The 17,646-nt window shown below is 39.1% G+C and overlaps 1 protein-coding gene and 1 long non-coding RNA gene across 2 annotated transcripts in view; one reads left to right on the forward strand and one right to left on the reverse strand.

Annotated features, from left to right (window-relative positions):
- Nucleotides 1-17,646, reverse strand: part of LOC106945576 (glutamate receptor ionotropic, delta-1) — a 349,094-nt gene that overhangs the window by 281,591 nt on the left and 49,857 nt on the right. The gene's annotated exons all lie outside the window — the stretch shown is intronic.
- Nucleotides 377-828, forward strand: LOC106945577 (uncharacterized). Its single transcript, XR_001424588.1, has 3 exons — nt 377-462; nt 598-681; nt 751-828. It is a non-coding gene; the product is annotated as an uncharacterized LOC106945577 (long non-coding RNA).

The following is a 17,646-nucleotide window of genomic DNA, read 5'->3' on the forward strand; positions in this document are numbered from 1 at the left end:
TGTACTTAAGTACAGTAACGAAGTACTTGTACTTCGTTACTTCCCACCACTGGTTGTGCCTCATTTGTTCTCCTTCCCCCTCGAGTTAAAATGCAAATGAGGGAACTGTTTAAAAAAAAAACCATCATGTTCTGTGTCAGACAGTTAGCGGCCTCCCCGCTGAGCTATTCGGGCAAGACGAGCTCGCAGAGCTCGCCGAGCGAACAGCATTAAAGCATTTAGCGTGTCCACTCGTGTCACTGTACGTTTTAGCTGGCATGAGTGCAGCGGCTAATTAAAATGAGAGATTAGTGTAGTTTTGAGCAGCTGTGACAAATTACCGTCACAACAGATTGATGAGACACTTGCGCACGAGTTCCTTGAAATGTAAAATTTGAAAAACGCTGTCTGTCGTTTTGCGTGCCGGGTTTTAACCCGAACGAAGCGGGCCGGCAGTCTGTTAGGAGGATGACAAATCCAAAGGTAACGGAGAGGAGTTTTTATGTAGCTTTCCAGGCTTGTGAGAACAAGATTGACTGTGGAGGTTTTTGACAAACTAGCAGTGAAATTACTCTCTCCCACACTTCACTCTCTCTGTCTCTCCCTCATCTTGAGCAGCAGAACTACCATCACCACCTCCAGACCTGCAAATTGAGGGGGAAAAAGGCTGATCGGTCATGGTGCTGTTATGTTACAGTCTAGGTAAAAAAAAAAAAAAAAAAAAGTGTCTTCTTGTTGCACAGCCGCGCACATTTGTGTGCTTTTTTGCAGAAGCAGCTCCTACATGGCGTATCTCAGCATCAGGCCTCTCATGAGCGGATTGCTTGTGGGGCACAGAACTCGGCAATTTTGAATCTTGGACCATTTTTAAGATCAACACTCGATTAGCTAGGAGGGAAGCATGAAATGTGAATTGAAGACGGGGGAGGGGAAATGCAGAAGTGACAAACTAGACAAAGCTCATCGATTCTTCCTTAGAGGTGATCGTTTAGTATGATGAAGCTTACTAGGTGTTTTTACAGCCTTTTCAATTATGGGTCGGCTTTATGGAGCACTTCCAGAAACACATGCTCAGTGTTGCAGTTCCTAACTAAAAGGTAAAGACCATGTGAAGCCGTGTTTAACCGATATGCTTGCAATCTGTATTAATTACAAGTAACATCAACATCAAGATGCCGAGCTGCGGCATATTACCATGACAGATGCTTTCTTTACAACACCCCCGGTCTTCCCAAACCCATTTACAAGCTACTTTGGTGTTTTATGATCTCTATTTATTTATGAAACATCAAAATCGATACATGCACTACTCCATACTTCATAAACCCTAAGAAAATACTGCGTTCCGGGGTCATTTCTGCTGCATGAGACATTAACCCAGGGATAATTCTGATTTAAAATGTGGCGATAACATGAGTTGTGATAGCGGACCGGCTCGCTGACTTGCTAATATCCCCCTATTAAGTTTTACAGTCAATTAAAAGTTGGAGTTTCGGCTTTAATCGGTGGCGTGCCACATCGTCACGGCCCCATTTTACTCTGCACGAGTCCATACGGCAGCGGCGATTTCCGAGTGGGTCTTTAATTTGCATAGCAGATTATAAAAATACAGAGGTGTTCAGCATAAAGTGCTGTCAGAACCATATGATTTATGCTGCATCCGTTTCAAATCCGACTCCCCTCGTCAAGGCCACCGCGGCTTTAACAAATGAAGTGCCTGGTGTGACTTGTGGGAAGCAGACGGGACACGGTCGAGATAAGCAAAAGCCGCGCCCTCCTGCCAAAGGACATGGAAGATTATTCTAGAACTCGTACATATTCTTCAACACGTGGCTCCATCCTGGAAGCAGATTATTATTGTAATCTGACCTGCTGTAAAAGACTCCCGGGCTTTAACTGATGCTCGTGCCTAATCCGACAAGAGGTCATAAAACTAGATTTAATGGCTCAAAGGGGTTAAGTAATGGCTCAGTAATTGTTGTGGCACAGTTAACCCTTTTCATGCCCATTAGAAACAATGACAAGTGAGGTCATGATTATCGGTAAACCAGATTTCAGCGACAAGGTCAGAAATTGATTTTCCACTTATTATTAATAAGTGGAAAATCACTTATTAACTAAAGGGAACTCTAAACAAATATGTTGTTAGGCTTTATTTTAAGGAACACTGTGTTTGGATGTCATGCAGTTTTCTGGACGTTTGTTCCAGATTAGAGGAGGAAACTGAATGCCTGGTTTCAATTCTGATAATGCAGAGCAGACTAGAAACAGAATATCTGGAAGGTCAAAGCAACGACAACACATCATTAACATATTGTGGTGCTACGCTATTCAATGATTTATAACCTAACATCATATTTTAAAGTCTTATTTCTGAGCTACAGGGAGCCATCACTGGGGTGATGTGCACTACATCTTCCTGGCTTTAGTGAGAACACAAGCAGCAGCTGTCTGACTTTTTTTTTTTTTTTTTTTAGGCAGACCTCTAAAGACGTCATTGCAGTAATCAGTGTGAGTAAAGATAAATGCATGGATGAGCTCCACAAGATCCTGTTGGGAATTTAGTCCTTTAATCCTAGAAAAGTTCTTCAGGTGATGGAACATCACCTGGTGCCCATTCCCAAATCTGACTAATAAATCTACATTTAATGGTTAGATGTAATTGTCCTTATGCGTCTCTGAAGGTTCAGGTCCGAGTCCACGCAGATTCTGGGCCTGGTCAGTCGCTTCTAGCTGTAATAAATTAAGCTTTGCACTGACTCTTGTTGAACAATGTATTGCCGGATCAACATAGTAGCACATGATTGTGAAGTGGAAGAATAATACTTTTTTTTTTTCTTTTACTAATGAAAATATGAAAAGTGTTGTAAAACCAGATTTGCTATAATTTCAACAGGATGTGCTCTGGGTTTCTTTCCATAAAGGATTCTTCTCGCCACTTTTCCTTTGTGGAGTGAACACTTGATAATTACATTCAACAAAATCCCTCACCTGAACCCGCTTCAAACATCTCCACAATTTTAACCTCTGTTCTTTAAGGTTCTCAAACAAACCTCTGAGGCATTCACTCAACAGCCGAATTCATCCACTCTGAGTGGTCTCTTTTTGCTAATTAGGAGACTTCTGAAGGAAATTGGTTGCATTGATTGTTATTTACGGATATGGAATCTTAAGGCCGCTGAATGCACATGCATGAAACACTTAAAAAAAAAAGATTAGGAAACTGTCCTTTTTCTTCTGCTGCTTTACAGCTTTAAACTAATTTGTACTGGTTTTCTTAAAGAGAACATTGAAGTTTGTGGTTGTAATTTTGAAAGATGAGAAAGCATTTCTGTGTACTCTTGCAGACACGTGATATACTCATGAGCAAGGAAATAGTGGCACATTTAGGGATTGAGTTTTGAATACCAATTAGCCGACTCAGACTTTCATTTCCAAACAAACTCAATTAAATCATTCAATACATTTTAGATAATATCATTAAAGATAAAAAAAAAAAAGATATTTCAAATCCCCCACAGAAACATGTTATATCATATTTAAGCCTTTTCAGTTCAGTTGTGAAGTGAAAGAAGACAGCTGAGCTTTTTCGTGCATCTGATTACGATGCCTCCCGGTCGCCGCCTGACGGCGACGATTCTGTCTTGTACTTCTGGGAGGTGACCCGGTGCAAGATGCAGAACTTGCTGGAGGGATAATATACTGCGAATACTCTGCAGTGAAGGGAAGCATTTAGATCTCACAATGAGCTCAAGAGTGTCGCCAGAGAGAAGAATGTGCAGCCTTGACAACTTAATCTGGAGTGGGAGGTAAAATCTGATGTAGGGATAAATAATGATTATTCTCTCAAACAAAATGTCTTCTTAAGAGATGCGTTACAAGAGGTTTTACTTTTCATTTGTTAATGTTTGTCTGTTTAGCTGGATTTGGCATTTTAGGATAACTGCATAAATTGGAAAGTTACAACAAAATCTAACCTGATTTGAGGTTAACAATACAATATGCTGCTTCTAATATGAAAGAAGGCTCAAAAAGAAGCAAAAAGGATATTTTTCTTTCCTGTTTCTTTTTGGACTTTTTAAGTCAAGAAGGACAGCAGTAGCAGCAGAGCTGAAAAGCAGATTTGGACTGGCAGCCACGCTGAAAATATAAACAAGACCCCCGCCATGCGTCCAGCTTTATGAGCCTGCACATGTGTGACGTTTTCAGTACATCCTGTTTCCAGCATGGCAAAGCGACATTTGTCTTAAAACGTAACAAAATAAAGGTTATTATGGAAGATCGTAGCAACGCATCAACATTTTTTAGAAGTAGGCACCACTGCAAAGCTCGAGTGCAATAATTCTCTCAGGTTCCTGGGAATATTTTACTCTTTAGATTACAAAAGATCTCCGTTTATTACATGCTGTTTTTATTTTAATTATGTAAAGCACTTTGAAATGCCTTGCTGCTGAAATGTGCTATACAAATAAAATTTGATTGATTTAAAAATGCAATAAATAGTAAGCAGCAGAATTGTGGTTCCCTTTACTTAACAGATCGACGTTTCAAACTCTTTGGATCAGCAGGCAGGGGTTTTCAGTATGTACTAAAAATGACTCCACTGTAGTCATTTTGACCGCCTGCCACAGGCCGCTGTAACATGATTTTCTCAGAGAAATCCAATATTTACGTAGTTAACCTTTTCATCCAAAGTGAGCTGAAAAGGGGTGAATAAGCAGGGATCCCTCGTGACCCGAGTAATCGAGCAACCAGGAACGCGTACATCCAACTGCGATCGCTTCCAATGAAAGCGCAACGATCAATATGTGTAAAATAGTTTCCCGTTATTCTTCAGCCACAAACTAAGCTTCAGAAACAAACTTACTGCACGTTTATGAGGCTCAATCCTAACAAACCTTAAACACTCTAATGTGCCGAGTAGAGCACTTATTAACATGGGGAGACCATTAGAAAGCTACCGAAATTACATTGTGACTTGAGATGTTCATGCTTCATATGAAAGTTATTCAATATGCAAAACCAGCAATTGGCTCCAGGAAAAATGTTCATTTGCTTCTCCAGGCATTTATTTTCCTTCTTGAACCCAGACAGCAATTTATTCTATTTTTACCGTCAGTAAATATTTCTATATTTGAGGAAAAACTCTTTGATATGTGAGGAAGACACACATAATTATAGTTCAGTCAGCAATTAGAGTTTTTCTTTCCTTTTTTTTATCCTTAGGTGCCCCTTTTGATCTGTGATGCATTAAAGTGAGTTTATAAAACGGTGCAAAAGTTTTAAATCACTCTCACCCCCTCCCTCCCTCCCTCCCTTTGCTTGCAGGTTTTTTAAGGTGATCTCAATCAATAATTCTCTTGGCTTTGTGAAGGTTTTTCAAGTTTTCCTTCAGAATTTGATTAGAAATCGCAAAAGTTTAAAATTGAGGGCTAAAGAAAAAGTGCCAGGCTGGAAATGCTCCCAGCAAGATTAAAAAATGATCAAATTGATTTAAGGTAGTAGTTCTTTGAGAATCAATATTAATATCTGCATAAAATGATGCGACCTCCATTAAAGGTTAATCTTTTGTTTTTATTATTTACATCTGCAAGTGATATGGGAATACTGTAGGGAACCAATACATGCAGATATGCTAAATCCAAGTGGTATTTTATTATGACATAATAGTGGTTTTCTTAAGTGCAATTTGGGTTGCAATGAATTTTCTTGACATCTGTCAATGTCAAGAAAAGGGAAAATGGGAAGGAAGCTAGGAGAGGCTGCAGTGTCTGCAGCGTCATTGGTAAGTGAGTTAATGTATTGCATAGTTTCACAGCACTTCAAAGTAACGTTTGCACATGCCGGCATTTGAGTTACAGGCACCTAATGATGTTATACAATCAGAGTAAATCTAGAAAAGATTTAATTTGGAGTTCTCCTGAAGATGGAGGATGGTGAGGTTAAAATGTAGTCATTATTTATAATATCTTGGGAATTCTGTAGGTACTTATTAATGACATCTATTTTATCAACTTTAATAAAGAATCAGATTAGGATTTGGGATTGAGAACTGCCTACTCTGATCAAGCGGGGAAAAAATTCAGATCCAGGAGAAAGTTGTGAGACTGAACGTTCACACCACAGCAGCCGATTCCTTCATAATTTAAATGCAATCTTTTAACTTAATTGTTTGCATGTAGTAACCTGTGTCACAGTGGTTCTTGTAACTGCAAAGAAATAAGTTAAATGTATTCATCTGCACGATGGCACCATGTGATTCTCTGTTCATCTTGTTGGGATCTCATATTAATTACACCGAATGTCAAATATGGTTGAATGTGTCATTGTAATTTTAAAAATAAAATTGAAGGGGAAAGCTATAACTGGATTTTTTTTTTTTTTACCGCATCAGTCAAAATAACAAAAAAGTCTAGCTTAACCTCTGATTAAAAGTCAAGTTTAGTCAGGGAATCCCAATACATTTAAAAACACTTTGATTGGCACTGTAAACCACCTGAAATGAAATCAGGACATCCCAACCAAAAAATAATAATATTTTAAACGAGGCCAGGAAACGGATTGAAACTTATCTAAAAAGTAAAGTCCAGTGAAAGCCTTAGAGAATGTCTTGGGTGAGTCATTAGAACCATCCCCAATCGTGTTTGTCGTGTTCATTAGATAGTAAATCAAGCTGTAGTCATGGAGATAACATTGACTTTTTATAAATGATGCGGTTCTGCTGAAGTTTACAGGCCATTACCTCCAGTGAGCCCTGAAGACATCTGCAGCCGTCTGAGAGAGGAGGACGCCTGCATCGAACTCATGAGGATCAGTTGAATCTCTGCTCAGGCTCTCGTCCCGACCAAAGAGGCCGGAACGGGAGTCGGCTCCTCTGCGTCTAAGCAACGGGTTCTCAATGGAGCTGGAGATGGATGTATGGATCAGGGACTCGTCTGCACTAACGAGGGCTCTGGGCTGGATCGACACAGAGCCAAAAGGGATGAACCAGAAAGCGACGATCCTGCTGGTCTGCTGGCATAACGATTCTCCAACGTGGACATCTGATATGGATCGTGAAGTGGAAATCAAATGGATGCCACATTTGAAATTTATTTCACAGACTTACTTAAGAATATGGCTCAAAATATAATCTATTCAAGTTCCAGTGTAGACAGGAAACTACAAAAAGAAAACGATTGAGATTTAAACGTGTTCTCAAGATATAGCTCCGCCATCAACCCTAATGAGCATCTGTGCACGGAGCTGTGTTCTCATGTGTAATGAACCACAAAGGCCTTTAAACTAAACATGAGTCCAGGGAATAGAAATCGATGATTTAACTGTGACGAGGTCAAAGCTGCGTGACTTGCCGGAGTGAGACCAAAGGAAGCTGGGCGCTCACCTTTTTTGAGACGGCAGCCGCAGATCAATCACTCACTCGCATTTCAACCAACAGCTAAAACCTCCAGAGGGCACGGCACACAGAGGGTGGAAAAAGGAGATCAGTGAACTCTACGGAGAGCGAGAAGAGGCCATGTCTGAGCTAAAATGGCAGCATTCATATGGTGTGATAGGTTGAGTGGAAACATCTCCGTAGGACGTACATAAGCTGCTATTCTGAAATAGTCATGTCTGCAGGCTTAAATGCCACAAAACAACTTTTCAGAATGCTGGGAAAAACATGCTTCACACTAGGAATTCAAAAACAGAAAATGTTGCACACACGTAGGCTTCTCCCTTCAGGGATAATGGGTTTTTGTGCAGAACAGAGATTCAACTTATCCTGAGCAGTTCACAATAGGCATCCTCCAATCTCAGACAAATTGAGTAGCAGATGGCAAAAAAAAAAAAATCTATTGTGGTACTTTATTTTTCTCTTTCACTTTGGCTTGATATGGGACTTGGGAGCAGATATTAAAAACTACGAGCTAAATTCATTTGGAAACTCGCCATTGATTCACAGAGCCTAAATGTGATGTTATTTTCCAATGGGGAACGCCAACACGTTCAAGCTAAGCTGGAGTTCACTCTCTCCTCCTCCGAGACCCCTACAAATAGACTGATGTCTAACCCTGAATCCAGCTTGCACAGAAATGGTTCCCTGCAGGACACTAAAGCAGCTCAGTTGGCAGCATGTGAATACATGTCCTCGGCAAGTTAGCACCATTCAGACTGCAAAGGTTCACCTTTCGTTCGGTAAATAGTTACAATCAAAGCTCTGCACCAGCAAGTAAATTCAAACTCACCAGTTTTTCTATGCATTTCTAGCTTATTCAAAAAAATCTACCAACCTGCAGTCAAAAACAGACGCCCTGGCCAACTTTCTTGGGATTGGCGGTGTGGGATTTGTCTCGCTGTGTTGCGGTGAAATGTTCTTGGTGGAGTGGTGTCAGCCACATCATAGCTTGGGTCTGGCCAACTGTGAAGTTGGATGGGATGCCGTTCTCTCGGCATCGCGTCCTCTCTCGCCGAGTTCTGTCCACCGTGGTGAGCCGATATCTCTCCAGCAGGTCAGACGATCTGGAAAGGGTTATTCCCCTTCTCAGTGTTGAGCAGACGGCTTCCTGCAGGCGGTTTCCTGTAGACATCTTGTTTATGCACCAATGAGACGATCAGACTCGGGACGGCGTTGTGACGCTGGGTTTGAGGGTTTGGAACCTCAAAGTCTCTGCCTTTGCGTAGTTCCTATTTTTATTTGTTAGGGTTTCTGAATCTGAAATATGGCAACATTTACCTTAAAAATGTTGATATTTACCTGCTATCAGAAGTCAGATGTGGGGTTGATGTTGCATCCATCTTCACCAAGTGCAAGTCAGAAAACCGTGTACTTCATTAGCAATACAAGGATGTTCCACAGCAATGTACTTTTTTAAAATCAGTAGGAATGTCTAAGCTAAACATGTTACACAGTGCTATATGTTATGGATATTTTAATCATCCAACACCCGTGTTTCATTAATTGATCTGGACACAGCTTTTTTTTTTTTTTTTTTTTCTTAGCTCACACCTTTGTGTTTTTCCTTTCTTTTCTAAAACTGTATTGAAAACACACCAACCTCTGGAGCACCATCTTCATTATGAGTTATGTTGATCTTGAACGATGGAAAGAAAAACATTTTCATATCACGGTCTCTGCCCCCTGAGCCTGAGAAAGATGCCTTTAGGCTCAGCAAACCTCGTTAACACATTAATCTCGGCGCGCTCCTGCGGTGTCCCCAAGCCAAGCTGTGAATCCCTGAACCCCACCGCTGCTCTATCTAATGTAGCCCTGACCTGCCAGAAGAGAAGAAGCAAAATGATGCCCCTACACTGATCAATAACACATTACTTACAGAGTATATAGAATAAAGTACTTAATCATTGTTTGGAAGGTCCGGGGTCTCTCTGTAGCTCGATTAGGTTGGATCATACGTGTCTGTTTGTTGGGTGACATACTTTTCCAGATCAGTGTATGAGTCCATTTGTGGATGATGCTGCCACAGTAGTTTATATTAATCCACTACCAGAAATGTGACTCGGGGATCATAAATAATTGATGTGGACATATCGTTTTTATCGGCTTTTCGACACACAACTCAATAAATGCACAAAGAAAATGTCCAGTTAGGAGTGAAACCAAAGCAGTCGACTTTTTGCAGTCGGTGCATACTTCAGAAGTATTGGCTGTATCGCTGGAATCTCTTTATAAAATATTACAACAATGTTCTTATTTAAGGACATGAGCAGACTTAGCAATTGAAATTTACTTTGGATCATGAGAAACAAGTCTGACTTTACCATGCAACAGTAAAACAACAGGGACCCTATAAAAACTTTTACAAAACATTCAAAAAGTTTCCCATATTGAACAATTCTAGTTGAGGTTAAGCTTAGCACTGTGATATTCATAATAATGCAATCTCCAGAATAAATATCCTGTGACATGTCTTTCTAATACTAAAAGCATTCTGACTAGGAAAGTTCAAAAACGCACCAATGTGGCCGGAACAAATATTGCAAAAAAAAAAAAAAAAGTAGCCAAATTTATTCCTCAAATTGTACTTTTGGATGCGTTCAACTGTCACACAAACAAACATAAGGGTTAAATAAATTCAGAGTAGCAGAGGTTTTCTTCTTTCCTCCATTCTAGTTAAACGGCAGAGAAGTTCGGCCTCAAGCAAAGCTGAGGTCATTGGCGATGTGGGATCGAAATGTATTCAGCTGCGTGTCTGTGCATGTGTTTGTTTGGGCCGTGCTATCTCTGCTGCGCAGCTCTGCACCTTCGGCTTCGGATGAGTTGACTGACTTGCACCGCCGCCCGCCCGGAAGCCACCAGAAGAAGAAGAAAAAAAAAAAACAGAAAAAAAAAGACCTTTTTTGGTGTCGTGGAAGTGTCGCTGTGCGAATAGTGTGTGACTTTATAGATGTGAATGACCGTCTAAGCAGCAATGTGTCAAAAAAGATAGGTGCAAAATTGTGATATATATATATGTGTGTGTGTGTGTGTGTACATATTCAAAAATCATTTCAATGAGGAACTGCAGGAAGTGATCCGTGATGAGCGACTGAGCAGGGAGAATGGAGATGCTGAGAATACGCCTTGTTCGCAATACAGAGCAAATTATTAATCACACATGAGGATGAATTCACTTGTAGAAAAAGAAAAAAAGTTTGGATTTAGTCTCAGTGGGCACTTTCTGCACATTTCTGGTACTGATTCAGAGTGCATGCATTTGCAGTATGCATGTGCAGTGAGTTGAAGCACCAATTTGAATTGGAAGAAACGGTACTTCCCGACTTTCAATAGCACACACACCAGTAAACTTTCCTCACGTCTAATTCATGTATCAGTCATAACCTAAAGCTAACACTGAAATCTTTGTAGTGTGGATAATGGAAGTTTTCATTAATTTGGGCTTCATCATCCTACTGACCAAACCAACGGTGATAAGTTAATTATGGAGGTATTCCAGTAGTATTTAGGAGACCTAATTGATCAAATTCCATTTTAATTGCATGTAAATATTTAATATTCGTTATTTTAGAAATTTTATCAACTCAAGTTATTTATTTCTCTCTTAATGCAAGCTTAACGTGATTCATGAAATTAAACCCATTTTTATAAAGAAGTGGGTCAAGATTGCAATTTTTTCTTCAGGTTCTGACTCGAGTTGTACTGAATAGGACGAGTATGTACTTTTCAGCATAACATACTTCTTTGGGGTTTTTGACAAGTACAGGTAACCATGGAAATGCAGTGAATATCAAGTACTGTGATGCGTTACTTAAATTAAGTTAGAAAAAAATGCACACCTGAAATAAGATCAACATCAAATCCAGCATGCAATGCTCTTTTTGTGTTTTAACTGAACCAAACACTATCTAATTTACTGCAGTTCAATCTTTACATGTGGTTTTTTTAATCCTTTCAATTTTCATTACCAACATTTTGTACCATTACAAAGTGTAGGGAATAAAAAAAAATATCTAGCAATAGATATAAGCTGTAGTTTATGACTTAATATCTAGAATCAATATTAGCATGGCTCTAACGATGGGTTTTTGTTTCAATAAAGAGAAATTTGTTACAATTTTAAAGTCAGAATGCCCCATTAACACTCAGGTTGTTACTAATACACGTTTAAAAGTAAAAATTAAATCATTTTGGTGGCAGAAGTTCAGTAGATGCTCTGTTTAAGCATCTTCAGTAGCAGCAGCTCTATGCAGATACATGCATCTGGCAGCCATGCATGATGCACCATAATTACTGACACTCAGGGTTTTTCACAGCAGACATTTGCCACATATCACAGCAGGAACAAATGCATATGACACACCGCATAATGTTCGTGGCGGCTGTAGCGGTGTAACTGTATCTCGGCGAATGAAGCACCATGAAGCTGAAACTGAAGCGTACTATTGGCTTAAATGCTCTTCAGTGTTTTCTCCCTTCTGCTGTGGCAGGTGAAATATTTTTTTTTTTTCTGAGAAAGAGGACCGACGGAAAGATGAAAACACTGATGATAATCAGCTGATGCAAGCATGACTTCATGGCTCACAGCAGAGTGCGGCTTTCAGTGACTGTAAGAAACGTGAGCATCTTGTTTTTTTCAGGGTGTAAAAGTAAAGTAAACTTTGGCACGCGAATACATTTATACAAGCCTTTTGCACACCAAGTGCTCTCAGCATCTGCTAAATTTACACTTGGTTACATACTAAAAGACGACTCTACAGTGCCTTGCAAGAACATTCATCCCAAGTGATTTTTTTTTTTTTTTTTTGCTGAACATAATTATGCACTGTATTTTAAATGACAAAGGTTCTCAAAATTATTTTGTATTTCCACAAAAAATAGGAATGTTTTGTACGTTAGGAGGGGCAGGAAGCTGGTTGAATTGACGGGACAGTTGGAGGTAAATACAGGGCAATGCTTCAATAAAACCTGGTAGAACGATAAAAAGAAGACCTGAGATTGAGATTGAGTCTAAACATAGATTCAACAATGGAATGGTTATTCATGTGTCAGAATGGCACATGAATAACCATTAGGGAGTCTATGACAAGTCTTGAAACCTGATTTTCAGAGATGCTGTATCTCAGAAATGACAGCTTCATTTTTCCTGAACGCTGCGAAAACCACACACATAAAAACAAAAGGCACTTTATTGAGTTACAAGTTCTAACAAAAGGCCTCATGGCCGCCTGCAACTTGGGAGTTTCCCAGCTTCCGCCGCACAGATCAGCTTCTCCCCCTCCATCTTCCTCATTTAGCTCCTTCAAACTAGCCAGAAGCAATTAGCTCAGCTCATTATGAGCTATATCTCAGTAAAACATTGATAAAGGGTTAATAGAGGAGCGACGATATGTCGACTTTCTGAAGGCGGCGTTTCAGAAAGAGCAGGAGAGACAGAAACCTGATTTATCAATTCAATGCTTTAAACTATGAAGTCCATTTTTTTAAGAGATACAGCATTTTTTTTCTTAAAGGTTTTGTTGGCTCTAGTGGCCTTTATTTGAAAGTAGTTCAACAGGAAAGAGGATTATGAGAGAGGGGGAAGACATGTGGCAAATGTAGCCAGGCCAGGAATCGAACCTGTGACCACCGACATGAGGACAAAGGCCTCAATACATAGGTTGTGCTTTGCCCCTGCGCCACCATGGCACAATATCCCTGGAAAATACATAATACTGCCCTTTTAGCACCTGGAGAAATACCAATACCAGTGAAATATACAAGTAAAACAAGTGAATTCATTTATAATGACCCAGTTTGAAAATGCTTACAGATGCCATCAGTCAACAGGTGTCACAGATTTCTACTCCCCACAGTCATTACAGGCCCCTTCAGTCAGCGTGGTATTTTAATATCCATGATAGATTAGTTTGTTACAGTCGTGTTATGCTCCATCACACCAGAGCCGACAGATTTAAAGCCACCCCGATGTTTCCGCAGACTGATAAAACTTTAAAAGCTACCTCAGATCTTAACAGGAGGCGATTCATTACGACTCTTTAAATGATTAAATTTGTCCCATTAAATCATGTTTTCAACTGTGTTTTGGAGTAGTAGCATTCGCTTCCTCACCATGTTTTATATTCTTTATGTTCCTCCCCTCTCTGGGACTTATTTTTAAAAAATACCTGCACATGAATCATCCTCAGACTTTGATATTGTTAATTAAAGAAAGTCAAACACTACCAGCCTAATGACAGGGGAATGTAATTTATTAACTGTGGAGGGACCTACAATGTTCAAATAAGCAGCAAAAAAGCAACAAAATACAAACTGAGCATTTAAAAGTGTGATTAAGCACAATGTTTTAAAGAAGATGCTTTTTCTCCTTTGTTCGTTTAGCTGGCAGATCTCACACACAGAGTTCTGAGCCAACTACTTTTGCTTTCGTCTGTTTCACAAACCACCCTGACCCCAGCTCCTCATTTTCAAACTGTCTGCGTTAATCAATGTCAGTTGTCATCGATGCTGCATTCAGTTCTTGCTCCCTCTGGTACTTCACGTTAGCACAGGAAAGGGCAGGGAGGTTCCACAGCAGAGCTGCACTGCCAGACATAAATTGCAGTAAATTGAACCATAATTGCAGATGGTTAAACTCATACTTTTTCACTAAAATGGTTTGGACTAAAATTATTTTTATTCTCTCCAAGAGCTCATAATTATCTACTTATTTTGTGTGGCGGCGTTTATTTTACTGCACCATTTTTTAATTATGATTTTTTTTTTGTAGCTGTGATGCCATCGGAAATTACCGAGTCATTCTGTATACAGGGGTAAATTCTCAGTCATTTCATTCTCCTATGCAATTCAAAGAGTTTAGGAGAAACCATCTGGACTTTTCTTGTTTATTGGTGAGATTCATCTGTCAGTTGTCTATAGGAGAGGTGAACTTAACATGAGAAACTATTGATACTCGGTTACCTTAAGGGACCACTGTAGCTCAGTAGTCTTACAATTGAAGAAGTTGTGGGTTTGATTCCAGCTTTCCCCTGTTGAGCCAGTTTCCTACAGATCTGTGTGTCGGTAAGTATATGTGGATTTGAGTGTAAATGGGTGAACATGTCTGTAGCAGAAAGTGCTGTAAGTGATCAGTATGACTGGAAAAGTGTTATACAAGTTCAGCCCATGTCGCATCAAAAAGTGCTTTTTCTTTTTTATGTCCTAAACTGGTTTTGTTTGAACTTTGACTACTTTTCCCGTCTTTTTAACTCGATATTGGGTTACAAATTTTTGTGACACAAACATATATGACTTTGCAAATGTATTCCTGGGCCTTAAGCTTTTCACATACATCACATATATGTCACTAAACAAAAATGACCTTGTTGGGCCTCCATATTATGCAAAAAAAACTTGATTCCAGATGTTTGGGCTACTGAACCGTTTTCTTGGACTGGTCTCTTGACATCCACATACGTCAAGAAGCTTGTGGTTGGAGAGTGACAAAATGCTGAAACGATGAAGGATTTTAAATACTTTTATGACATTATATGACAAACACCTTAACGTGCAAGCCTTAAAATTACATTTTTACATTGTGCAAAACAAATGCTTTTAGCTCCTATTTCTTTAACTAAAAATGTAAGAGATAAAACAGTTTTAAACAGAAAATAACTTCATCATCAATAAGGACTTTTTGGTTGAAAACTTGGCATCCAGTAAATGATAAATTGAAGGATGATATATCTCCCAGGACTCTATCAGGACTTAGCTGTGCTTTCCAATACCTGAAGATATGACTTTGAAATATTGTTCATCTTTTTCTTTTTCTTTTTTGTAGGCCCAGCCCTTCTTGTTTTGTCCTACTTGTCATTTTCTAAGCACACACTGCACAATGCTGTCATGGTGACAAAGCGCAAAACTTTGGGAAAAAAAACCTTAAGGGAGTTGGGTGAACTATTGATTAACTTCACCTTAGACAAATAACAAAGGCTCGGTCAATGGAAGTAAAATACAGTGAAATGTAAGAGGTGGATTAAAACATCTGAACAGTAATTAGGCCAAGGTGTTTATGAGAATATTACAAAACCAGACAAAGTGGCAGCTTGGTGAGGGTTGTTGTACACACTCTTTACCCCTTTGCTAATTTGAGATAAAATGTGTTATAATGATTTAAGTAAAAGCCTCTCTAACATTGCCAGATTCATATATAGAAAACGGTACATTTAGTGTTCTAGCAAACACATCGACTCCTGAAAGAGTGACTGCAGATCAACACCAAACAAGATGATCATGTATTTAAGTGATTATCCAGCCAAAGAAAAGGCCATTATCTTCGTCAATTGTCAATATACAATCACGTAACCTACATTGGTGCAAAAAAACAGCTTTAATCCTTGTACAGATTTCTTTTGCCATTTTGTCATAAGTAAAAGTTTCAAGTCAAACAAATTTTAATGTCAAAAATGGCCTGATTAAATTTAAAATGTGTTATTTTTTTTTAATCATGATTACATTCATTTTATTGAACGCCTGTGTGAAAAACTAATCACATTCCTAGTTAAATGATGAATTAATTGTTCATTCCACATTTTTTTTTGGAAAGCTGAATTCAGTTCTGGCAAAGTCATATTTGTCCATGACAACTTGTTCTGTTTTCTTTTTTAATTACTGGATAAAATTGCCAGCTAAAATAAGTTCATCTTAAAAACAAGGGGGGGGGGGGAAGAGTCCCCAGTCACATTCAGTCCTTATTCTTGATTTTATATGTCTTGTAGGAAATGAGAGCAACTGCAGTGTGAAGAAATGAAGTGAGACTCATTAACCATGTATGGAGAAAACATGGAGGCATGGCCAACGTTCCCTGGATTGGCCGCAAACCAAAAGACCCATCCAGGAGGTCACCAAAGAGCAACAGCTACAGCACTGCAGGTCACATTTATCTCATGAATGAACAGCAGCAGAGATTCAAAGCAAAACCCTCTCCTGACCCCCCACCCCACAAAAAACAAGACTTGCTTCACATTTTCAGAAAAAAAAAACAAAACAACTTTAAGACTTCTGGGAAAATATGCTTTGAACTTTTTCACAGCCCTGTACACTGTATTTTACCACCTCAAGCCCTTTTAAATATGAGCTGTGTCAAGTCTTCATGGTGGAAATAACTATTTTCTCTCTTATTGACTTAACTTTTATTTTTCTCTTCCTGCATCTAAAGTGGTGTGAACATTAAATGCTCCTTCATCTCAGTTTCAAGAGACAAATCAAAATGTGATCAAAAAGTGCCTGCATTAAACTCTGAACCTTTGAAGAAAGGTCCTTCACGGGATAAAAAGAATACATACGCACTCACTAGTCTGCAAGGCAGATGTGGAAAGAAAAAGAGTAAAAGTACAGTTCTCCTTTAAAGTGTCGCCCAGGGCTTTTAAGGCTGCAGAGTCTTTGCTCAGATCAAATATGATGGGTTAGGATTTCATCAGTAGAAAAAGTTGACTCTTTTCTAGAGCTAAGGACCAATATAATGCTGCTTTTATCAGTTCATATGCAGATGTTTTAAACAAGTATAGCAGTGTAGTTACTCCCTTTAACTAAATCCTTAAAATATTTTTTTAAATACTACCCAAGAAGGGATTCTGAGGTAAGAGTTTGAGAGTTGTTCTTCATCTGGCTCTTGCAAAAAATGATTTCTGGCTGTGTTGGTCGAGTCACATGTCAGCTTTGTCACAAGGTTGCACCTTAAGGACTCCAACAAGCAGCCGTACCCAGAGGGGACAAATACAGAGATGCTGTGTTGTTTGTTTTTATTGATGCAACATTGCTTGCTTAAGCAAGAATATCTGTGGGCTAAAGATTTTTTTTTTTTTTTTTTTTTTTTTTAAAGGAGCTAAACACTCCAGTGCATCAAAGCAAACAGAGAAACGGGGTGGAGAATTAGACCTATAGCTGCCATTTCTGCACTCCAAAGTTTGGTGGTGAAAGTAAATTCATGTAGGAATAAACGCATATTTAAGCAAATTGGTTTGCTTTTAAAATCAAGACAAAAAACTTATCTACATAAGGATATTTTCAATTATTTCTGGTAAAACTTTAGTTTGCTCTGACAAAAATCACTCTACAGAGCAAGTAATGGCTAAGAAATTACCGTATTTTCCAGACTATGGAGCGCGCCTCACTGTAAGCTGCACCCACAAAGTAAAAAAACAAAAAACAAAATGGAAATGTACATATTCTCCATTGTGCCTGCAGCTAGCATG

The sequence above is a fragment of the Poecilia latipinna genome, unplaced genomic scaffold, assembly GCF_001443285.1.
Source record: "Poecilia latipinna isolate Pla-1442-1.1 unplaced genomic scaffold, P_latipinna-1.0 Scaffold151, whole genome shotgun sequence".
Lineage (NCBI taxonomy): Eukaryota > Metazoa > Chordata > Actinopteri > Cyprinodontiformes > Poeciliidae > Poecilia > Poecilia latipinna.